The following is a 25362-nucleotide window of genomic DNA, read 5'->3' as shown; positions in this document are numbered from 1 at the left end:
AACAGGGACTTGAGATTATGCATTCCTTCTGGGGTTTAGGCACTTGGCAATGTCAGAAGAAACCAGGCTGCAGGAGGTGGACATGCAATCGACATAGCACGAAGAGGAAGAAATGACATCAATTGTCTTGTGAGTTGAGTCACTGGCCTCAAAATGGCTTTGTGCCAAATTGACAGAACCATTCATCTCTTCGACAGATGGGTGAGTACATCCTGGTAACTATGAATCACACATGCTAAAGCGGATACACAAGGTGACCACATAAAATTGGTCCACTTGTGGCATAGGACTATGGTTAAAGTCAGCAATGCCAAAAATGAAATGGAAGCATTTGACCGATCTGGAATTTTTAATTTCATATCAGTAAAAAAAAATAACTCCCGGAAACATTGGCGATCAAATGGTGTAGGATGTATCTGTACTCTGACAGTGCGTAGGTTAGAAAATTTGGAGGATACAATATGATAACTTATTATTAGGACCACAATCATTCCCAATAAAGTGGCAAGAGAATTCCACAACACTAAAAAAGCTATTTGTAAACTTTAATGTGATGTTAATTAGACAGCAACATAATATAAAGGATCTCTAGTCCTTTACTTGAATGGAAACATTCACTTCATATCCAAATATCAAGTATGACTGAACAGAGGTCTTAAATTCTCAAATCTTAATAGAGTCATAGAGTCATAGAGATGTACAGCATGGAAACAGACCCTTTGGTCCAACCCGTCCATGCCAACCAGATATCCCAACCCAATCTAGTCCCAACTGCCAGCACCCAGCCCATATCCCTCCAAACCCTTCCTATTCGTATACCCGTCCAAATGCCTCTTAAATGTTGCCTCCACCACATCCCCTGGCAGCTCATTCCATACACATACCACATTCTGCATGAAAAAGTTGTCCCTTAGGTCTCTTTCTTTCCCCTCTCACCCTAAACCTATGCCCTCTAGTTCTGGACACCCTGACCCCAGGGAAAAGACTTTGTCTATTTATCCTATCCATGCCCCTCATAATTTTGTAAACCTCTATAAGGCCACCCTTCAGCCTCCGACGCTCCAAGGAAAACAGCCCCAGCCTGTTCAGCCTCTCCCTATAGCTCAAAACCCTCAACCTTGGCAACATCCTTGTAAATCTTTTCTGAACCCTTTCAAGTTTCACAACATCTTTCTGATAGGAAGGAGACCAGAATTGCACGCAATATTCCAACAGTGGCCTAACCAATGTCCTGTACAGCTGCAACATGACCTCCCAACCCCTGTACTCAATACTCTGACGAATAAAGGAAAGCATACCAAACACCTTCTTCACTATCCTATCTACCTGCAACTCCACTTTGAAGGAGCTATGAACCTGCACTCCAAGGTCTCTTTGTTTAGCAACACTCCCTAGGACCTTACCATTAAGTGTATAAGTCTTGCTAAGATTTGCTTTCCCAAAATGCAGCACCTCACATGTATCTGAATTAAACTCCATCTGCCACTTCTCAGCCCATTGGCCCATCTAGTCCAGATCCTGTTGTAATCTGAGGTAACCCTCTTCGCTGTCCACTACACCTCCAATTTTGGTCTCATCTGCAAACTTACTAACTGTACCTCTTATGCTCGCATCCAAATCATTTACGTAAATGGCAAAAAGTAGAGGGCCCAGCACCGATCCTTGTGGCACTCCACTGGTCACAGGCCTCCAGTCTGAAAAACAACCCTCCACCACCACCCTTTGTCTTCTACCTTTCAGCCAGTTCTGTATCCAAATGGCTAGTTCTCCCTGTATTCCATGAGATCTAACCTTGCTAATCAGTCTCCCATGGGGAACTTTGTCAAACGCCTTACTGAAGTCCATAAAGATCACATCTACTGCTCTGCCCTCATCAATCTTCTTTGTTACTTCTTCAAAAAACTCAATCAAGTTTGTGAGACATGCTTTCCCACACACAAAGCCATGTTGACTATCCCGAATCAGTCCTTGCCTTTCCAAATACATGTACATCCTGTCCCTCAGGATTCCCTCCAACAACTTGCCCACCACCAAGGTCAGGCTCACTAGTCTGTAGTTCCCTGGCTTGTCTTTACTGCCTTTCTTAAACAGTGGCACCACGTTTGCCAACCTCCAGTCTTCCAGCACCTCACCTGTGACTATTGAAGATACAAATATCTCAGCAAAAGGCCCAGCAATCACTTGTCTAGCTTCCCACAGAGTTCTCGGGTACACCTGATCAGGTCCTGGGGATTTATCCACCTTTAACCATTTCAAGACAGTAGGGAAATCAGGAGAGCAAAAAAGGGGACGTGAGATAGCTTTGGCAGATTGAGTTAAGGAGAATCCAAAGGGTTTTTACAAATACATTAAGGACAAAAGGGTGACTAGGGAGAGAATAGGGCCCCTCAATGATCAGCACAGCGGCCTTTGTGTCGAGATGCATGAGATGGGAGCAATACTAAACGAGTATTTTGCATCAGTGTTTACTGTGGAAAAGGATAGAATGTAGGGAAATGGATGGTGACATCTTGAAAAATGTCCACATTCCAGAGATGGAATGCTGGATGTCTTGAAATGCATACAAGTGGATAAATCCCCAGGACCTGATCAGGTCTGTGGGAAGCGAAGGAAGTGATTGCTGGGCCCCTTGCTGAGACATTTGTATCATTGATTTAAAATCATGAGGCATATGGATAGGATAAATAGACAAAGCCTTTTCCCTGAGGTGCGGGAGACCAGAACTAGAGGGCAGAGGTTTAGGGTGAGAGGGAAAAGATATAAAAGAGAGTTTGCTTCCATTCTTAAAATGGATAACTAGGTTAGGCAATTGAGTAGTTAACTTAAACAGGTCAAAAAGGTTCAGTTCCTGATCAGCAGGAATGGAATTATTCAATCATCTTCGAACAAAATAAGAAGAGAGACCTAACATAAAAGTCTACAATAGTGAAATTGGATAAATCAGTAATAAGGAACACAAAATACTATATTCATGATTTGAGATGTGAAGGTAATTGGGAATTACATTTAATAAGTCTTATTTTCACTTCTGCAATCTGAACCGGTGCGCACATGGAAGTCTTCATTGGAGGAGAAAGTTAACCATGGTAAAATTTTAAAAACCTTGCATTTTATGAAGTGCCTCTTGTCAGCTTTTTCTGCATCAAGCACTTGCAGCTTGTGGCTAGGGTACAGTGCTGGCTCCCATTTCTCTAGGTCTGGGTCTGTTGGATTAACAATAGTAAGGGAAGAACCACTGGTGATCCTTTAAAAAGAAGTGGCACTTGTCTTAACAATAATATGTATTTTATTTCATTATAGTAATAATTCAAATTATACGGGCTACTTAGTCATAATTTCAGAAGCCAGTAATGAGACGGCCGACTCCATCTGAATCAGGAAATGGATTCCTCAATTCTCCATCCAAGATAGTGTGGCATCAAATTGGATGGAGCCCAAAACAATATCCAATACCAACCCTTTCAAAACCTTTACCTTATACAGCACCTTTGATGATCACAGTAGCTCAGTGGTTAGCACTGCAGCCTCACAGTGCCAGGGACCCAGGTTCAATTCCAGCCTCAAGGTGACTGGCTGTGTGGTGTTGGCACATTCTCACTGTGTCTGCATGGGTTTCCTTTGGGGGATGCTTTGGTTTCCTCCCACAATCCAAAGATATGTAGGTTAGGTGAATTGGCCAAGTTAAATTGCTGATAGTAGAGTCAGAGGTAGATAAAATAGTGAACATTGGAAGGATGTTTTGAAACTTGAAAAGGTTCAGAAAAGAGTTAGAAGGATGTTACCAGGGTTGGAGGATTTGAGCTGTAGGGAGAGGCTGAACAGACTGAAGCTGTTTTCCGTGGAGTGTTGAAGGCTGATGGGTGACCTTATAGAGGTTTATAAAATCATGAGGGGCATGGATAGGGTAAATAGACAAGGTCTTTTCCCTGGGGTGAGGGAGTCCTGAACGAGAGGGCATAGGTTTAGGGTGAGAGGGGAAAAATATAAAAGGAATCTAAGGGGCAACTCTTTCACGCAGAGGGTGGTATGTGTGTGGAATGGGCTGCCAGAGGAAGTGGAGAAGACTAATACAATTGCAACATTTAAAAGACATCTGGATGAGTATATGAATAGAAAGGGTTTGGAGGGATTTGGGCCGGGTGCTGGCAGGTGGGACTAAATTGGGTTGGGATATCTGGTCGACATGGACAAGTTGGACCGTAAGGTTTGTTTCCATGCTGTACATCTCTATATGACTCTACGACTCCAAGTGCATTAGTCAGAGGGAAATGGGTCTGGGTGGATTTCTTTTCGGAAGATTGGTGTGGACTTGTTGGGTCAAATGGCCTATTTCCATTCTGTAGGGAATCTAATAAAGGAATATCCCAAAACACTTATCGATAATTAAGTACATTTTGGAATGCAGTCATTGTGGGAATAAAGAAAACCTGGCAGTTAAATTTGCACATAGCAAACTCCCATAAACAGCAATGTGAAAAATGACCCTCTTGTTTGGTGATATTAGTTGAAGGATGAATATTCATTGGATGTAGCTTCCCTGCTTTTCATCAACATTATCCAATGGCATATTTTCCATCCACTTGGAAGGACAAGTGGATTCAGTTAAACACCTGATCTGACAACACCTCTAGCAGCATTGCATTCTCTGATATCTAACTGAGCATCTGTTTTTGGGCTCAAGTCCTGTACTGGGACTTGAACTGAGAACCTTGAGTCACAGATGCAAGTACGCTAACAAATGAGACACAGCTGGCTCACAGTCATAGCACAGAACACAAACTCTGAGCTTACTTGCAGGGCCATCTTCAAATTTAAAAGATTACATAGAAACCATGCTTCATCAGTTACATTTCTTGTTTCCACAAGAAAGAATGAGAATAGCACTCACGCCAATAATGTACAGAATCCTTTTCTTGTGGTCAATGCTTGTGTTGGATTAGAATCTTGAAAAAGTATGTCTTTATTCACATGCTAAGCAGATGGCTAAAACTGATGTCTATCCCTGCATTTATGTATTTATGTTAGCTTTCTAAGACTCCTTAAACATATTCATCAAATTTTAATTAGATAAACCGATTAATATATTAGAAAAAAATAAAATTCATTTAAATAAGATTTGAGAGAACCCAACAGTGTTTATCATTTGATTGCAGAATTTCCCTTTTCACTTCTTTTCTCAAGAATGTAATTGGCTCAGAAATCAGTCATAACACAAACCTAAAAGAAATGGGAACAATAAAAAGAGTATGCTTAGCAGTCAGATATGTTCAAGTAACTATTGAAATTGGATTCTAAGAAAAGATTGATTAAAACCCCAGTTAATATTTTCCTCAATCGAACAACTTGCTAAAATGACTGAGATAGGGAATTCATTGGTTTAGTTACATTGATTATAGGAATAGGCCATTTAGCTACATTTGCCTATTTTGCTATCAAGTTAAATTAATAACATCATTTACCTGCCTTTGATCTGGATACCTTAATCAACAAAATACTATCAATTGTAGTCTTGAGAATTGAATTGACCCAATGTCGTCAGCCATTTGTGTGGAAAAAGTTCCAATTTAAACTGTCTTTATGTGAAACATTATTACCTGCTTTGACACCTTTATTCTAATTCTATGGTATGCCATCTTGTTTAAGGTTATTCATCAGAAGGAACAGTTATCCATTTCACATTCAAAACACTTCAATTTGATCAATAATCGGCCTACAAAACTTAAGGGAATGCAAACTAAGTTTATATGATATGTCATCATAATTTAACCATATCCTGGTATAGTCATGGTATATTTGAGAATAAAGACCAATATGACTTTCTGAGGTAATGTGTCCAAAAGTGAATGCAGTACTCTGGAAGCAATCTGATGAAATCTCTGCACGTATGAAGCATTCCTTTTTCAATTTTACATTCCAATTTCCTTGCAATACAGAGTGGCATGGTTGCTCAGTGGTTAGCACTGCTGCCTCACAGGGGACCTATGTTCAATTCCACGCTGCGGTGACTGTCTGTGTGAAGTTTGCACATTCTCCCCGTGTCTGCATTGTTTCCTCTAAGTGCTCTGATTTCCTCCCACAGTCTGAAGATGTGCAGGTTAGATGGACTGGCCATGCTGAATTGCCCGTATTGTGCAGAGAAAAGTAAGTTAGGTGGATTCGCCATGGGAAATGCAGAGTTATGGGATTGGGTCTGGGTGGAATGCTCTTGGGAGGGGTGTGCTGCACTCACTGGGCTGAATAGCCTGTTTCCATGTTGTAGGGATTCTCTGGTAAAGGTCAACATTCTCAGAATATAGGAACAGTATTAGCTCATGTCACTACTCAAACGTGTTCTGCCAATTATTGCCATAAGCCATTTTGAAGACATACATGGACACCTGAATTCCTTAGCTTTTCCACAGTTTTCTCACTGTTAAAAAATATTTTAATTTATATTTCTGTTACGAGCAGTCCCCGGGTGAGGTTTGCTGATTTGTTATAGTTCCAGATGAGATATTACAAATTGTTAAGATCCTGGGTGACAGGGGATAAACTGGCTCACCTTGGAGATTTACCTGACACCTCAGTTAGCTACAGCAAGGTTAATTTTAAAGGGATCCCTTACCTTTGGATACCTTTCCTGAAGACCCAAATTAACTTATGTATTAAAAGAAGCCAATTTAACCAGGCTTTCTGGAATTAACAAACTGAGTGAGTTTATGATTTACTAAACATGGTTAAAAAAATTGTTACATAACACACTAAACACAGCGAAGAAATAAAAGGTGAATCCAAAATGATGAAAGTTTAAAAACAGAAGATATCCGGGTTAGTCTCTGAATTAGTTATGAGAAGTAGATCATTGAACGTTGAAGCAGTTGCGCTGAATGTTACTGATAGCATTGACATTGGTATTGAACAATTGATGTCAAGATTCTTGACTAAAACACTTTTGTCCTGATTTCTTTTGGCAGTGACCGACCAGCAATGCTTAGATTGAGAGAATATTTTTCCTTGGCTTTACATGCAGTGCAAGGGTGTTTTGTGAGGGCTTCTTGTGGTGCGGCGGCAGTGCTCCAGCATCTGAGACTCAGGTTTAAGTCCCACTTGCTCCAGGGATGTGTATTAACATTGCTAAATAGATTATTGAAAATAGTAAATGGCTGTTTCTAGAACTGTGACACTGATAGCACAAATATTCATACTTTGGAATTTAGTATGTCCAACCCACAGCATGACCTCATGCTCCCAATTTATTGTGTCTTCTCATTGAGTTGACAAATACAGACATGAGCTGAGTTTAGATTCGATTAGATTAGATTAGATTCCCTTCTAAATGTGTTTTATATGTTTTATCTCAGATTTATGCAAAGATGACACTAGTTTCTATATGTGTAAGCATTTTATTTATAACGCTTTAAAATATCTCTGCAGTCACAAAATGTATTCTCACAGGTTTCCAGATCTTTCTACTTTTTTCTGAGTTCACACCAAGCCTTAACTACTCAAGCACATCAATTGGACACAGCCTCGTATAATCAAAAACAGAGTGATTGAATGTTACAAGATGATAGTGACTGTTCTTGACGCCCAGTCAGCATCTGAAAGTATAAGTTACAGTAAACTGAAATCATCAGTGAATGGGAGGAAAATGCTGCCAGGGCTGGGATCACATCAAACAAAAGGTAGTCACTGTGGTTGTTGGAGACCAACTATATATTCTGTAAGATATGGCTTCAAGAATTCCGGAGGATTCTCAGGTCAAAAGCCGTCAGTTGGTTCAATGGCCTTTCCATTTTCATTTGGTGAAAAGCAGGGAAGTCCATTGATGTTTGCAAGTTTCTTACTTCTGTTTATGATTCCTCAGATAATGAAGTGGTCCATGCCCAAATGCAGCAAAACATGAACAATATCAGACCTGTGCTGTTAAGTGGTAAGAAGCATTTTTGTCTCGCAGCTGCCAGGCAATGGTCATCTGCAATAAGAGAGAGTATACCTACTTGGTCTGGATATTGCTGACAATTACTACTACTGAATCACCTACTAATTACACTTGAGAGGGGGTCACTAGTGACCAGACAAAGAAAAATCAGCCAAATAAATGGCTATAGGTACCATTACCAGTTAGAAGTGATTTCCTGATTCATAGATTCATAGAGGCATAAAGCTGTACAGCACAGAAACAGACCCTTTGGTCCAACTCATCCATGCTAACCAGATATCCTAAATTAATCTAGTTCCATTTTCCAGCATTTGGCCCATATCCCTCTAAACCTTTCCTACTCATGTACGCACCCAGATGTCTTTTAAATGTTGTAATGGTACTAGCCTCCTCAAAGGTTCTTTACCATCAATAACATACAAACCAGAAAAGTGATGTTATGTTGCCCATTTGCCAAATGGGTGCAACTGCAAGACAACTCAAGACGTTCAGCACTATCACTGTCTAGACCATTCATCTTGATCAGAACTTAACCTGATTGACCACTCCCTCTGCAATAGGGTACTCTGGGTGCAGGATGCTGTTGCTGGCTACAGAATAAAAGCAGCATAAAAGGTACATAAGGACACCATCACTACCAATTTTCCCCTCTAAGCCATGCTGCATCCTAATTTGGACATTTATAGTCCTCCTCCATTGCCATTAGATTTAAATCTTAGAGTTGACCTTATAGAGGTTTACAAAATTATGAGGGGCATGGATAGGTCGGGAAGTCCAGAACTAGAGGGCATAGGCTTAGGGTGAGAGGAGAAAGATATAAAAGAAGCCTGCGGGGCAACTTTTTCACACAGAGAGTGGTACGTGTATGGAATGAGCTGCCAGGGGAAGTGGTAGAGGCTAGTACAATTGCAACATTTAAAACGCATCTAGATGGGTATATGACTAGGAAAGATTTGGAGGGATATGGGCCGGGTGCTGGGCAGGTGGGACTAGATTGGGTTGGACGGGTTGGACGGAAGGGTCTGTTTCCATGCTGTACATCTCTATGACACTATGACTCTATCACCTTGAACTACAGTGCTTCAATGAAAAGGCTCACCATCTCTTTCTTGGTGTAACTTGAGATGGTGAATAAGTGCCATCAATGTGCACACAGGATACAAGTAAAATTGAAATAGTTTTCCAGTCCTCCTTCATTTTCTTAGGTGATCATTGTAAGTTGACTTCCAATTTAAGTCACTGAATCAAAATTCTTTTTACCCACTTGCTCATTTCTGCATTCATCATTTCAGAATGAATAATAGTAATCCTGAAAATAATATAAACAAATGAACAACAGGAACAGTGATAATAAATATGCTTTTAGTTCTATGTACCTTGAAATTAGTGAATAGCATTAACAAATTTGTTCTGCTTACTATTAATTCAGGGTCTTATCAGCCAAAATCTTAAATACAACACGGGAAGTATCTGATTGATAAAACTCAGAATCTTTAAATAGATGATATTCAGAACAACACTTTACAATATAATCTGGTCATAATCCCACTATCTAGATGGTTGTCTTTTTTCAAATTTGGGTTTTTGTATCTAAGATGGCACCAGTGATTGGCAACTTTGTATATTTTTCATTACACTCCTGTACTTCTGTACTTGAGTACACTTGACAATAAAACCTAATTCTATTTCTGTGTAGTCATTTTTGTTGTTAGCTAACTATTTGGAACTATTTATAGTTAGCTGGTTATCACTCGCATTGTTGCTGTATTTTATCTACAATGTTATGATAATGCCAGTCAATTTCCATTGCAGATGTTATTGAAAATGCATAGAAGCTGCCAAGATTTAATATAGTAAAGACAAAAAAAAAACTTGCATTTATGGATCACTTTTCACAAGTTTAGGACCTCCCAAAGTGCTCTAAAACAACTGAAGCATTCTTAAAGTGTCTTTCAAATTGTTTACCTCGTTCAGAAGGAACAGTCTTGGAGGGAGCACTGTATGAAAGAACACAATTGTTTTAAAACTCCTATTGGCAAGAGGAAGTGTGGAAAAGGAACCAGTGAGAGGAAAACCAACAATTTCAAGGCCAAGGACCAATTCCACCTCCCAGAAACATCTGCTGGATGTGTGGTCAGAAATGTGGTTCTAGCATTGGATGCATCAGTCATGGAAGAACCCATGACCAGTGACATGTGTTTCCTAGGTGGACAATCATGCTTGTTAGCAAGTGTTTGCTGACAACAAATGAATATACTGTTCATCAGTTGTCTACTGGAAGAACAAATTCTGTTTCAAAGTATGTTAAACGCTGAGCCACAAATATAGGAGCTAACATAAAATGGAAAAGTACAGCACCAGTGTGAATATTTTGTTGAAGTTGTACATTTAAGCTTAACTCCTTTAGAATTGAACTAATGTGCAGTATCACTGTGGTGAAATAAAATAATTATGATGGATATAATTACAATTTATAAATTCAAAATTGACATTAATATAGCAGGCTGAACACGCACATTATGCAATACTGAAGTCTTTTATGGATTATTTACAAGCTTCTACATAATATTAACTCCAATAATTGTTCTGAGTAAGGAGTCATTGTAGGACCTTCCTTTCACTTTTGGTCAATAAGCATGATAACTTACCCGAGATGGATAATGCTATTTAAAAAAAACTCAAAGAACTGCGGATGTTGTTAATCCAAAACAAAAACAGAAATATTTTTTGGTTGTGGATAATATTATTGTCTTCACTCGATCATCTAAATTAAGTGCCAAATTCCTCTGCAGGAATTATTTTAATAGACAACAAAACGTGCATTTATATATCCCCTTTAAAGAACACAAATGGCCCAAAGACAGTCATTAACAATACCAAGCCTAAGAAAGGATGTTGAAGAGGAATAAAGTGGAAAGCTATTGGGAGAGAACTCTAAAGCATGTGGTAACATATTTTAATAATAAAAGTATACATGAGAAAAGTAATTGATGTTTCTTCACTCATTAAATTAATTGCAAATGAAAACAGATGAAGGGCATCCTAGTTTCCTATTCAAAACAATAGATAGCTAATGTGGGTGTAAAATTCAGCCCACACCTTACATTACCCTTGTGGTGAGATGTGACTACTCAACTCCAGTTCTAAGAGGAGCTCTTACAATCTAATTTTATAGTTATCCTTGGGTAGCGATAAATCTGATTCTATAAATGGATGACCAGTTCCCAGACATTAAACTAATCCAGCTCTCTAATTGATCTATGAAGTAAACAGAAGGTTCTTTAATTAATTAATTACTGAAATAATGTTATGTCAAGAAAGGAACTGAGATCTCAAGTTTGACATTAGCTGAGGTTGGTTATCTGCTTTTGCTTGAATTGGCAGTGGGAACATTGCAAATGACCTTAGCAATAGGGAGAGAGTTGGTGGGATTGGCGATACAGTCAAATCAGCAACATTCTCCACTCTTGATTACTAACTAGTATCTCCCACTAGACAACATGGATATGTGCGACTTTTGGGATTTAGTCATAGTTGAGATGTTCTTCATGGTCAGACAGTCTGCTGACACTAAACTTTGATTTTAATCTAGCGTGCCCACCAATAAGAGGGAGGACCCAGAGTTAAAACTGGGGCTTCAGTGTCAAAATTCATGAGCTTAAGTAAGCTAATATAGGGTCGCTGTTGCTCTTAGAACCGTAGGTTAGATTTAACACTGTGAGTAGATCCCCTCTACCCCAGTGATGATTTCAGGGGCAATGGCGCCTCTGCTTAGTTGGTTCATCCCACTTTAATCTTTACGGTGATGATCCTTCAATTAATGAGAGACAGCATTTCCCTCTGTATCCAGGACGATATCCTACCTCATTGAGGTGCTAATCAATTGAAGCCAACACACCAGCAGTACTAGGAGTAGTGGCCACTGCTGGTAATGCAGTGACCCAAGTACAAGGCCTTTAGGAATTGTCTTGGACATTCAAATAAGTTAGATGTCTTCATTGGGATGTATCAGCGTGATACCATTGAGGCCATATTGATGGAGGTATGGATTGGGGACCCTGCAATTGATGTAGAGAACCCTTGAAAGACATTCATCAGCAGCCCACAAGGTTAAATCCAAACAGCCTATCCATATTATGGAAGCAGCACTGGGATGCGACTCTTAATTGGGCATTGATGCCTACTTTACGGCCTCAATTGGGCCACAAAGGATGACCTACTTAATGCTTCCTAATTGCCTGTGAAATCTTGGAATGGATGGAGGTTGGTGAAGTGCCCATGCCACTGCACCTCCCCCTCATCCTCCAAAACATCTATTGGTTTCCACCTGCTTTCTTGACTGCAGTTGACCCATTAAATTCCACCCAACCATCACAAAAACTGAGGAAGAGAAGGAAACACGATTGGCAAGGAGGGTGAAAAAGGGTCAAAGGAACTGTTCACAATGACTTCTTTTTAATTTCCCTCTTAATCCCCTTGGGGAAGCACCTTTACTATAATGGGAGCCTCATGTCCTTGTCTCCAACATTACTGCTGAGTACACACACACACACACGACTGGGAATTGCAGGGGTGAATAATTTCCAATGAAAACATCTGTATATTTATTTAATGTCATAACGTGCACTTTTAACTTTTGTTTTGTTGGTCTGCTATTGGTGAGCTGGCATTCCATTTCTTTTCCTGTGTCCTAGGGGTATTGTATTAATGTTAGGGAATACTTTTCACATCCGTCCACTGCCATCACTCAGAAACTAAGCCAGCGCACCCTTACTGCTCATTCATTTTTTAATTCCAAACTATTTCTCTACAATCCTTCAGTTATTGCTATCCATTAAACTGTATGCACTGTAAGAGGAGTTCATAGTTTTGGACAATCTCCTGGAAACCTGTTCTGATCAAGAGTAGAAAAAAACACTTGGCAATGATGGAACTCAACAGTTGCTGGCTTTCCACAAATCATCATACTTATCAAATCAGAGAGGAAGTAGTTGAGCAACATAAAACAAATGCTGATGAAAAATTTGTAATTGCCATAAATTAGAGACAGCTGAAACCCGAGTTACAAGCAGTACTGCCACACTGTGTACATTTCACAACAATTCTTGATTAATGGACAGCCAGGGGGAGGCAGTATCTTATATCTGTTGTGAAAGACACTTGCCTTACATTGGTGGAAAAGCAATAAATAGCATCTCTGGATTATTGCTAGGAAGTGACTCACACTTTGGGAACATAACAGGATTTGTGCTTTCTGTGTGCAGAAGAGATCATGCTGTACTGGTGACTGCAGTGGATGTCACTGCTTGGCACTCAGAGAGTAAAGAAAAAGGACAAGTGTGTGGGTGTGTGTAGTAAGAGCATTGATGTGGAAGCAGAATGCTCCTTTTAATTTAGTGTTTTATCATTCACCAGCAAAGCATTAAGGCCTTGTATAATGAAGGTACCAGCACTATGAAAAATCATTCTTTTCACAATCCTGCTCTTTATATTTTACCAAGAGTTGATCAATGTCTTTGAGTATTAGTGCAAAATTGTAGCACTGTATCACAAAACTGATAGTTGGAAAACTGGATTTTAAATACCTTGACTTTTTGACGCAACATGCGTACAAATTAGGCTCTGAAATGTGTTAGTTTTAAGAAGCCTTTTTAATCTCAAGTTAATTTCTATTTTATTGAACAGAAGCTCTGCCATGAACCAGTGCTTCTGGGCTACATTTCACAAAGTACTTGTTGAGACAGGGTCCTGGATTTAACAGTCTCCTGCTGGCAGGTTTAAAGGGCAAGGGACTGGTAAACTCTGTGGGTGGCCTGCCTGCTGCCTATCTACAGATTATAAATCCACTGCAATTATATTAGTAACGTGAGAGTGGTCTGGTGACTCAACCAGCAGTAGATCTATTGAGGTTCTCAAGCAGGCAAATAATGCCCACTTAAGGACATCATCCCACCACCAACAGGAGTAACTGACTATTGCAGTAACTCACACCAGTTCAGGGTGGGCATGTTAGTATTCCTTCTTTAGCCTGTTTACTGAAAACATTGGAGGATCCCTGCCACATGCTGTAAATATCCCCAGGAGCCCATGCACCAAGGATTTTCAAACCTTGTCCCTTACCCACTTTCCAAATCTCCTTCTTGATCCCCCCTCCCAGAAATTTAGAAGGCTCCAATCCATTGTTAAACACCTCCTCAAGCTCCATATGCATTACCATCACTGGCCACTGCTCATGGTGGTTCTGCTGCTACTTCAGACCTGCCAAGTTCTGACTGGACGCTGGGACTATAGTGCCTCATGTAACACAGGTCAAGTGGTTTTGCTTTAAAGACATTTCTCAACATGTTTAAGAAAGAATCACTTCAAAGGCCTGCGAATGAGTATAATTAGTAGAAATTTACAATGGTGATTAATTCACTCTGTGAATGTGGCCAGTTTTGGGGTCAGGATTGAGTCCTAACATAATGAGCTGAGTCACTCTGCCAAAAGTGACAATTGAAGACTGGGAGTCGGTGGCCACTGCTGGACTTGCAGTTCCAAGGATGGTAGTGTTGGTGGGTGGAGCACCCACAAAGAATGATAAGTCGGGTTGTGGTACGGTGGAATCAGATGGGCACACCCAGTAATCAGAGGCTGTTGCTAGGCACAGGCAGTGCCAGTGCCGCAATAGCTCCCTTTCCCTCTCCCAAACGCAGAAGTTGCTGGATGCTGCCAGATTTTACTAGGTGTTGTCCTGGTACAGTGGCGGGCCCTCTTGATGTGGGCAAAAATACCCACTGAAGTGGCAAGTGGCTCAATTTGGCTCTCAATGGGCACTGCCACTGATATTAAGGTGTGAACAATGGAGAGATGTGAGGGTCTCCTTCCCTTGCCATTTTCCTAGCTCTGCTGACTCTCAGCCTGTCACCAAAGGGACTGGAAATTCCAGCTAATGGCTGTGAAAGTGAAAGAAAAGACCATGGCAACATAATTTGCACCGGATGTGACTTGTGCTTAAAATTCCATGATGTTAAATGCTAGTTGATTGATTTTAGACAAACTGCACAGAACACAGCAACACATTCCAGCAGAAAATCCTGTGCCATGAATCAATCAAAGTACTTTTAAATGTATGATGAAAGTTTGTTCGGAATAAAGCTTACCTGATTCTTACAAAACTTTACTAAAGTAATGAATTCTGTTTCAAACAAAGGCAATGCTTCGTTGTAAGGCAAGTCCTTTGAATATATTTTTACACACTTTGTAGCTATGTCTACTTCATTAAAATGTTCTGCTTTATATTTGTACAGATGGAAATTCTGAATCTGAATCCAATGTACAACAAATCACAGAAAGATCTGTGAGCACCAAGGAGTTACATATTGTATCACAGCTGCATGAATGAACTATGCTACCCTATAGCAAAACACATTTTAGAACAGTGAAGTAAAAAAGTATTGACTGCAATTTGGCAACAAGCCCAAAATTACAGGATTTTCCTGTGTGGTTTTGTGCAATTCAAAAAAAAAAGGATTTTATTAATAGCAGGAACATTATGTACATTCTGTGGTGTTCTGGGTTAGTGGCATTAAATAATGAATTACGTTGCAGCCCTAAAAATGCCTTTCAGGTCACAAAAGCACAATGTAACCATTTGAGCTCTTCTGCTGTGATGTATCTACATGTGGACAAATGAAGCAGAATGTATACTTGCTCAGAGTCAATGAAATTCCCTGAAACATCATCTCAGAAAAATAAAATCTTATCAGAATAAGAATGTAGCCTCAGCTGGTTGTTGTTATGATTAACTTATGATGTTTGGTGACTGGAGTGGATGCCATTCAGAATTAAATAAGGGTGTGCAAGTGTACAATGCACTTCTTCGACTTAAGGGCTCATCTTGGTGAGGTTTCTGCTCCTTAAATGAACGTAAATGGGTCTTTCTGTGGGACTGGGAAAATAAGTACATTATAAGCAAGGATTTTGTTAAATAGCATAGTATATAATAACAGTGCTTAACTGATTATAACTTTGACCTTAAGACATTCATCGCAGGGTGTGGCAAAGTGAAACTGGTTATATCTGGAGTGCAAGCAGCAGATCTGATGGGTGTGTCACCCAGACACACCTCCAAGCATTACTGCCCTGTAGCTCACACAGTAAAAAGCTTTCATACTGACAGCAGCCAGAATGAAACAAGTCTGGAGTACAGGTGCCAATATTGTCTCAGATAAATAAGGCTTGCTTGCATTTAAGAAATAAACTGATATGGAAACAGTGAAGCCCAAACTCAATCCTTTGCTGCAAAATAGTTACGACTAAATTCTTCCTACCCCATGTATTAAATTGGCCTCAAAACCATCATTCTATAAAGGGGCCAAATCTGAGACAATTAATAATCCCATCAATAGCAGATAGGCTCACACAATCTACTTTAATGAGTAGTTAACTGGAGTAATATCTGTAGCTTGACAGAAGGCACTGGCATAGTGGTAATGTTGGACTAGTAACTCAGTTACTTGTCCCAGATAAATATCCTAGAGACATGGGTTCGAAATCCACCATGGTGGATGATTAAGTATTGAATTCAATAAAAAAAACTGATCAAATGGTGACCATGTATCCTTGTTTATTGTTATAAATAGCCATCTGGTTCATTAATGTCCTTTAAAGAAGGAAACCAAAGAATTCCTACAATGCAGACAGATACCATTTGGCCCATCAGTCTGCACTGATCACCTGAAGAGCATTCCGTTCCAACCCGTAACATCAAATTAACCATAGTTTAACCCACCTAACCTACGCCTGAATAATATGGTGCAATTTGGCATGGCCAATCCACCTAAACTGCATATGTTTGGACTGCGGGAGGAAGCTGGAGCACCCAGAGGAAACTCACACAGAAGCAACAGGGAGAATGTGCAAACTCCACACAGTCACACAAGGCCAGAATCAAATCCTGACCCCCTGGTGCTGTGAGGCAACGGCACTTAGGGGTGAGCAATAAATAATGTACCAGACAGTGATTCCCATATCCTATGAATAAATAATCACATTTGCTAGAGATAATTAACACATTATGGACAGTTTTGTAGCACTTTCACCATTGTATCATAATGTTGTAAATTCATTTCCCATCCCAGGGATGTGAGCATATGATCTAAACTGAGACTTCACTGCTGTACTGAAGGAATGCTGCACTATTGGAGGTGCCATTTTTCAAGAGAAATGGAAAAGACCCCATGACACTAAAAAAGAAGTAAAGTAACCATAGTCCTTCTCTCTCATTAGAGAGAGATGACAAGTGGTGGGTTAACTTGAGGATCACCATATCTCAGTTCAGTGGAGACATTGTGAAGAAAAGTCCTCCATGGTAACCTCAATGGCTGGGAATTGAACCCACGTTATTGATGTCATTCTGCATCTGCAAACCAGGTGCCACTATATCCAGCAAAAAAAAACAAAGATGTTTTCCTCAGTGCCTTGACCTATATATATCCCCAAACTAATATAAGAAAATAAACAAATAACCTGGGTATTGTCTTGTTGCTGTTTGTGGGAACTTGTTTTCCACAATATTGGCTACCATGATTCTGACACTAAAACAGTTGCTTTATTTCAAAAATGCTTAATTGGCTGGAAAAAAAAACTTGGGAATATTGAGGATTTGTAAAATGCTGTAGAAATGCAAACTTTTTCTTTAATGTTATATGTGGATTATGTTCTAATATTTGTTACCTACTATTTTCCCAATACATGTACATTTCTTGCTAAGTAAGGAAATTAGCTGAACAAAACGTAAATCACCAACTTTGAGTTAGATTGGAATAATTCTCCTTTAAAATCTTAATATCTTGAGGGGTATTGCATTAAACTAATGGAATTCACTATGTTTTAATGTGCTTTAAGAAATCTGTGGCAGGAGTCCTTATGAGAAATTAATAATTAAATGATATTTATCAGAAGCAAAGGTGCAATATGGGGCAACAAGCAGACAGTAATAGTGACAGCAGCAAGAGTTGATTTTATGATGCAGGAAGAATTGATCCAATTGAAAATATCAGTAAATTGTGGGACTGGTTTCCACAATGTAATACCTATTAAGATGTAAGTAAATCAAGGAGCTTATCTAAAATTCTCTGCTTTGTGATTTTGGGAGGTAGCTCTCACCATTGCTAAATGATTTCACAAAATTGCCATCTTGGTGTCAGACTAAAGGAGCTGTTCAGTAGAAGATTGCAGGGCTCCATTTTGGACTTTTGTTGCTGTAAGCATAAAGGCTAAACTATAGAGCACAATGGTGAGCTTGTTAATTTTACAGTAACGGGTACCAGCCTTGGCTCTCTCTTGCCTCTGAGTCATAAAGTTGTGGGTTTAAGTTCTATTCCAAAAACTTCAGCACACAAACTAGGCTGATAGTTTAGGGCAACATTTCAATGATTGGCGATGTTTTCTTCCTGGCAAGATATAAAAATGAAGTTTTGTCTTTTTTCTCAGGTGGACACAAACGGTCCTGTGTAAAATTTGAAAAATGAGAGCAGTTCCCTCAATATTTATCCACAGAAATTAGTTATCTGGTCATTGTTGTTTGTAAGAGTTTGCTATGATCAAATGGTTGCTACATTTTCTACATTATAACAGTGACTGCACTTTAAAGTGACCTAAGTGATGGTGAAACACTTTGGAACAGTCAGAGGTCATGAAAGTCACCATCAAAATGCAAGTTCTTTCTTTCTTTATCTCTCAACTTAGGGATAGCATCAGGGAGGCAGGATTGGAGAGCAGATTTAAATCATTTGTGCAATTTGTGAGGTAAATGGAAAATGTATTTGAAGACAGATTAGTGCAACTATTTTATGTTTTGGATGAAAAAGCTGAGTAGTGTAACTTACAATGAGTTGACATGGACACATTGAGGACAAAAACTGAGGGCAACATTAGTTCATTACTTTTGCAAGCAAGGAAATGTGGAATAGCAATTAAGGAACCAACCAAACACTGGAACACATAGCCAGCACTGAACAGTCGATGAAGGCTGTATTGAGCCTTTATATAACTCATTGGTTACTGTATTCAATTCCAGTTATTACACAGTAAGAGATCACCTTAAGTGTATCATGCATTTCATGTAAAATAAGGTCCCAAAATGCTTTATATGATGGTCTGTTGAGCAGAAGAAAGGGAAGGTATTTAAAGGAGAGTTGTGTGTGGGTGGGGATTAGATTGTGGTGCGTGGGTGGGGAAACTGGGAGGATGGTAATTACTTAACAGGGACTTGATCAAAGAAAGGAAACTTTTAAAGGCTGAGAGAAGGATGCATCATAAAGTTGATCAGGAGAGTATACTAGTGAGGAGATGGCAATTAATCAACTTTTATTATGGAGCACAGAAAGGGTAAGGGTAAAGAATTATGGGTATATCAGACCATTCAGAAAGGGTGGGGCACATTATGAATGTATCTGAAAATGAGGGCAAGGATCCTGAAATTGATTTACTAAAGCCTAAAGATACAATAGAATTTGGCAATGGATGAGATTATCAAAAATAATGGGGATGGACAGACATGATCATTAGAATTTGGATCTGCCGAAAGTTCAGAAGGGTAGGAGCACTGGTCCAATAAAGTAAGTATTGAAAAAAGTCAATTGACAAAGAGATAACAACGTGGAGAAGAATCTTAGTAGTAGTGAGAATTAGTTTCAGCAATGGGGCAATATTCTCATGGTAGCCAGTGCAGGTTTAGTGATGAATTGGATATTAACTCAAACTGGACTTCATGTCAAATTGAATGTTGTTGTGGTTCTGTTCGCCAAGCTTGGAATGTGTGTTGCAGATGTTTCGTCCCCTGTCTAGGTGACATCCTCAGTGCTTGGGAACCTCCTGTGAAGCGCTTCTGTGATGTTTCCTCTGACATTTATAGTGGTTTGTACCTGCCGCTTCCGGTTGTCAGTTCCAGCTGTCTGCTGCAGTGGCTGGTATATTGGGTCCAGGTCGATGTGCTTATTAATTGAATCTGTGGATGAGTGCCATGCCTCTAGGAATTCCCCGGCTATTCTCTGTTTGGCTTGTCCTATAATAGTAGTGTTCTCCCAGTCGAAATCATGTTGCTTGTCATCTGAGTGTGTGGCTACTAAGGATAGCTGGTCATGTGGCCACACACTCAGATGACAAGCAACATGATTTCGACTGGGACAACACTACTATTATAGGACAAGCCAAACAGAGAATAGCCAGGGAATTCCTAGAGGCATGGCATTCATCCACAGATTCAATCAATAAGCACATCGACCTGGAGCCAATATACCAGCCACTGCAGCGGACAGCTGGAACTGACAACCGAAAGCGGCAGATACAAATCACTATAAATGCCGGAGGAAACATCACAGAAGCGCTTCACAGGAGGCTCCCAAGCACTGAGGATGTCACCTAGACAGGGGACGAAACGTCTGCAACACAAATTCCCAGCTTGGCGAACAGAACCACAACAACGAGCACCCGAGCTACAAATCTTCTCACAAACTTTGAAATTGAATGTGCTACTAATAGATTAGTTGGCTTCAATGCAGGATCTGAGTAAGGTGGTTGTGTTTTTATTAGAGATTAACTTCAAAGCTATTTGAAAGCCTTGTTTAGATTCTTCAAATGGAGGTTTTTCTCATGATCAAATGTGAACCGGGGAATTTGTGTTAGATTATTGGAAGCTGATTTGTTTTCACTTACACATGACTCCTCAGGTTTGCCCATGGGAGTATGGGGTGAATGGTTTTGGTGATGACATGGAGAGTATAAGGGTCCAAGAGATGAGTAAATGTCATGAGTTAAGATTGAGTTGGGATGAGGGCAGAAAGGGCCATGTGAGTGGGTGGAGGTGCATGGGGAGAGTGAAGGCTAGAAGGCATATCAACTTCTGAATAGCAGGAATGAAGTCCTGACAGCCAAGGTGGGTCTTCTAAGCAGGTCATCTTGGCACTTATCTATACCCTGGCTGCCTACGGTCTATTTTCTGATTGGGCCCAAATCTATTCTGCTACTAATCCTAAAGTGACAACCCCATGATTCAGGATAGATTTAACCAAGGCAATTCTGGCAAGATGGGACATTTCCCAATATGATCTAGCAAACCTGGCCTTCTGTCACAGCGCCAGACATTTTCTTTTCATAACGCTGCTACACCAACTAGCTGTTACTTTGAAATCTTTGTTGGACTTAGGGTTTGATTTGGCTCACTTAAAGTATGTACATACACATCTGGTGATGATGTAATGATACTGATGATTTTCTAGGACCTATTCCAATCCATGCTTGTCAAGATCAGGCTGGCCCTTGTTTTCAAAGTACATTGGTCTTGAGCATTTTCTTTAGGACAGTTTCCTTTTTCTCCAGTTCTCACACTATTTCATTCATTTTTCTGGAGAAGCCAATTTTGTTCATTGGTTGCCATGTGCTATGTGCTCTGTGTGTGCCTGTCTTCAATTTCTTTTCACATACCTTTCTTGACAACATAATCTATATCATCACTTGATCCCATGTACCAGTTTATCAGGTGAACAAAATATATATGTTTGAGGTGTAAAATTGTGGCAGCCTCCTTACTTAAGTGTAGATTAACTTACTTGCCAAGATAGGCCTAATTTTTTGGCATTCAAAAAATGGTGTATTTTAAGCACCACAGTATTTGGAAAATAAATCTGTAAATGCAAAATTACTGCATAGGTCCTTGTCTAGCTGCAGCACATTCACATAAATACTATTTTAGTATGGTCTGTCCATTATGTTATTTGAGTGAAACAATGAGAAACCTTGAAGTACAATTGGATGAGAGATTGAGTAAGTTCTAGTACTGGATGGAGAGGCTTCAAGGGGCATTTTCTCACCCTTGGCTTTTTCTTATTAGAACACCTCAAATAGCTGTTGAATTCAAATGGAATACTCATCAATCCTACAAATAGTTGAACTTAAGCAATCTACACATACATTTTACAAGAAATCTATTAAGTTGGCATGTGGCACTTTGTGAATGAAGTTTATTTTTAGTTTACGAAATCCTGCAGTGTGCCAGTAACTGCTGCAAGGACTGGCTTCAGGCTATATTGGCATGTACAAGTAGGCCATTAGTCTAAGTAATACTCCACACGTGTGGAATATTTTCGATAGCTGGCAATGTTCCATATCGCTGTTGTACTCCATACCCAATGGCATTATGAGCATGGATTACGTGACAAAATTTGGTACATATAATACACAGCCATGTATCTTATTACCGTCGATGTCTCCAATCAATTTCAAAGTGACGTATGTTGCAATGTGATATCAAAGATTTCGTGTTTTTAACTCATAATTGTTCAGCTTAAGAAAATGTTAATACCCACATTTCACAGTAATATCATTTTACTTTGGAGATAAAAAGATATTGGGGAAAGAGATTCATATGATGAATGTTGACCACTCCTTACGGCAGTTGCTGTTGCAGATTTCTTTTGAGATGACAATTCTAATTGTAGTCCATATTTAGAGACATTTGTAAATACTTCCGTTTAGTGATGTGACAGAAAAATGGTGCATATACAATACATGTGCCTGTAATAGTTTTGTTGAAGACAACTTTACATTAAAGAGTCAAAGGGCCAGATTCTGCTTTTTTGGACCTTGAAAAAACATCAAGAATGTATTGCATTTAAGTAGAAATTTTTTAGTCTCAGCCATCTCAAGGTGCTTCACAATGTTACAATTGATGTTGAAGGGGTGCACTCACTCCTTTTTATTCCCACTCCTCCACTGGTCATACAATTTTTCTACATTTACCAGTGTGATACTATGGCCAATTATACAGGTTGTAGACGTATCTGGTTTAGTATTCAGCCAAGTTTCTTTAGTCAACAAAGTAAAACTGGTTTATTGCAAATAAAAATTTCTCAAACAAACATGAATAGCTTATTGACACAAAATGTTTAGATCTGCCAAGATAAATGTAACTGAGATTCTAAAATCTCAATATTAATATGAGACACGCATGGATAACAAGCAAACTATGGTTTAATGCTACACAGAACACAACAAATAGCTCTGGTGAACCATGTTCTGGTGGTTCACTTCCCTTTCCTGGGATCTCGCACCCCTGGATTCCAGAAAGTGTGTTCTAATGCATACACATAACCATAAATCCAGTTTTTTCACTAACAGCTGGCTTCACCAAGCTAGTACTGCCCTAGGCTCTTTTCTGAGCTATAACTTTGCTCAATTGAGCCAAACAATTATTGCTGGTGGGCTTCCCAAACCCCACACTCAGCTGCACTGAACTATTAGTGGAATACAGCTTCTTCTGAACCCACATAGTTCCTCATACTTTTTATGAGCCCTACCTCTAACTCTTACCTGTTTCTAATCATTCTGAGAACTTCTTCTTGAGGTCTAAGTGCACAGAGCTTTCCAACTGCTCTTGATTTCTTGCTGAGGTCCAATTAAGCACCTACTGACTCCTACAACCCATTCCTGAGTTCTCACTGCATAACATAAGTATCCCTAAGTTACCTCCTCAGCAGTACGGCTTGACCTAACTGCATTCTGGATTAGTGATGCTGGAAGAGCACAGCAGTTCAGGCAGCATCCAAGGAGCTTCGAAATCAACGTTTCGGGCAAAAGCCTGGTGGTGAGGTCTGTTTGGAGGTGGCGGAAATGTCGGCGGATGATTTGGTTTATGCAAAGGTTGGTAGGGTGGAAGGTGAAGATATATTTCCCTCCCCACCCCTTTCCGCCTTCCGCAAAGACCGTTCCCTCCGTGACTACCTGGTCAGGTCCACGCTCCCCTACAACCCACCCTCCCATCCTGGCACTTTCCCCTGCCACCGCAGGAATTGTAAAACCTGTGCCCACACCTCCTCCCTCACCTCCATCCAAGGCCCTAAAGGAGCCTTCCACATCCATCAAAGTTTTACTTGCACATCCACTAATATCATTTATTGTATCCGTTGCTCCCGATGCGGTCTCCTCTACATTGGGGAGACTGGGCACCTCCTAGCAGAGTGCTTTAGGGAACATCTCCGGGACACCTGCACCAATCAACCACACCGCCCCGTAGCCCAACATTTCAACTCCCCCTCCCACTCTGCCAAGGACATGGAGGTCCTGGGCCTCCTTTACCACCGCTCCCTCACCACCAGACGCCTGGAGGAAGAACGCCTCATCTTCCGCCTCAGAACACTTCAACCCCAGGCATCAATGTGGACTTCAACAGTTTCCTCAATTCCCCTTCCCCCACCTCACCCTAGTTCTAAACTTCCAGCTCAGCACTGTCCCCATGACTTGTCCTACCTGCCTATCTCCTTTTCCACCTATCCACTCCACCCTCTCCTCCCTGACCTATCACCTTCATTCCCTCCCCCATTCACCCATTGTACTCTATGCTACTTTCTCCCCACCCCCACCCTCCTCTAGCTTATCTCTCCACGCTCCAGGCTCACTGCCTTTATTCCTTAAGGGCTTTTGCCCGAAACGTTGATTTCGAAGCTCCTTGGATGCTGCCTGAACTGCTGTGCTCTTCCAGCACCACTAATCCAGAATCTGGTTTCCAGCATCTGCAGTCATTGTTTTTACCTCGTTGACCTAACTGCAACTAACTGTAATGCTTGAACTGTTTTTCAGTGACACCTAAACTGTTTTGAATGCCTTATAGTAAATCCCATCCCTTTTGCTAGGCAGAACTAAAGTAGCAACCAGCAGTGAAACTCTCATGTAGCCATTCCTTAAAACTGTCTGTTTCATGAATGTTACAATGTTCACCGAGCGCTGATTCCTGTAACGCAAATTACATATAAAAGAAACGGCAGTAAACGGCGTGTTTTTGAAATGGGGTCCTTGTTGTCAGTCAAATTTCACAGCAACGTCCCAGAAACAACATGATAATGACCAAACAGTGTGCTTCAATGATGTTGATTGAAAGTTTAATACTGAATAAGACACAGGGGTGAACTCTCTTAGTTTTTTTTGAATGAGGTTATAGGGATTTTACATTCATTTGAGAGGACAGATGGATCTTCGTTTAATATCGCATCTGAAAGATGGTACCAAATATTTACAGCACTCACAAGTGGAGCTGCAGGTAGATAGGATAGTGAAAAATACATTTGCTATGCTTGCCTTTATTGTTCAGAGCACTGAGTATAGGAGTTGAGTGGTCTGTTGCAGCTGTACAGGACATTGGTTCAGCCACTTTTGGAATATTGTGTGCAAATCTGGTCTCCCCCTTATCGGGAGAATGTTGTGAAACTTGAAAGAGTTCATAAAAGATATACAAGGATGTTGCCAGGGTTGAAGGATTTGAGCGATACAAAGAGGCTGAAAAGACTGACGCTATTTTCCCTGGAGAGTCTGAGGCTGAGGGGTGACCTTATAGAGGTTTATAAAATCATGAAGAGCATGGATCGGATAAATAGACAAGGTCTTTTCCCTGGTGTGGGTGAGTCCAG

General features: G+C 40.2%; 1 long non-coding RNA gene across 1 annotated transcript in view; it reads left to right on the top strand.

Annotated features, from left to right (window-relative positions):
• Window positions 1-9825, top strand: part of LOC148149740 (uncharacterized) — a 40980-nt gene extending 31155 nt beyond the window's left edge. The window contains exons 2-3 of the long non-coding RNA XR_015757410.1: window positions 7847-7912; window positions 9734-9825. This is a non-coding gene — a long non-coding RNA (uncharacterized LOC148149740). The remainder of the gene's footprint in view (window positions 1-7846; window positions 7913-9733) is intronic.
• The last annotated feature ends 15537 nt before the right edge of the window (window positions 9826-25362 follow it).

The sequence above is a fragment of the Chiloscyllium plagiosum genome, unplaced genomic scaffold, assembly GCF_037043375.1.
Source record: "Chiloscyllium plagiosum isolate Xiang-an unplaced genomic scaffold, Cpla_swu_hap1 HiC_scaffold_6, whole genome shotgun sequence".
In the NCBI taxonomy this organism is placed as follows: Eukaryota; Metazoa; Chordata; class Chondrichthyes; order Orectolobiformes; family Hemiscylliidae; genus Chiloscyllium; species Chiloscyllium plagiosum.
Note: the sequence above shows the minus strand (reverse complement) of the source record. Positions and strands in the feature narration are given on the sequence as shown.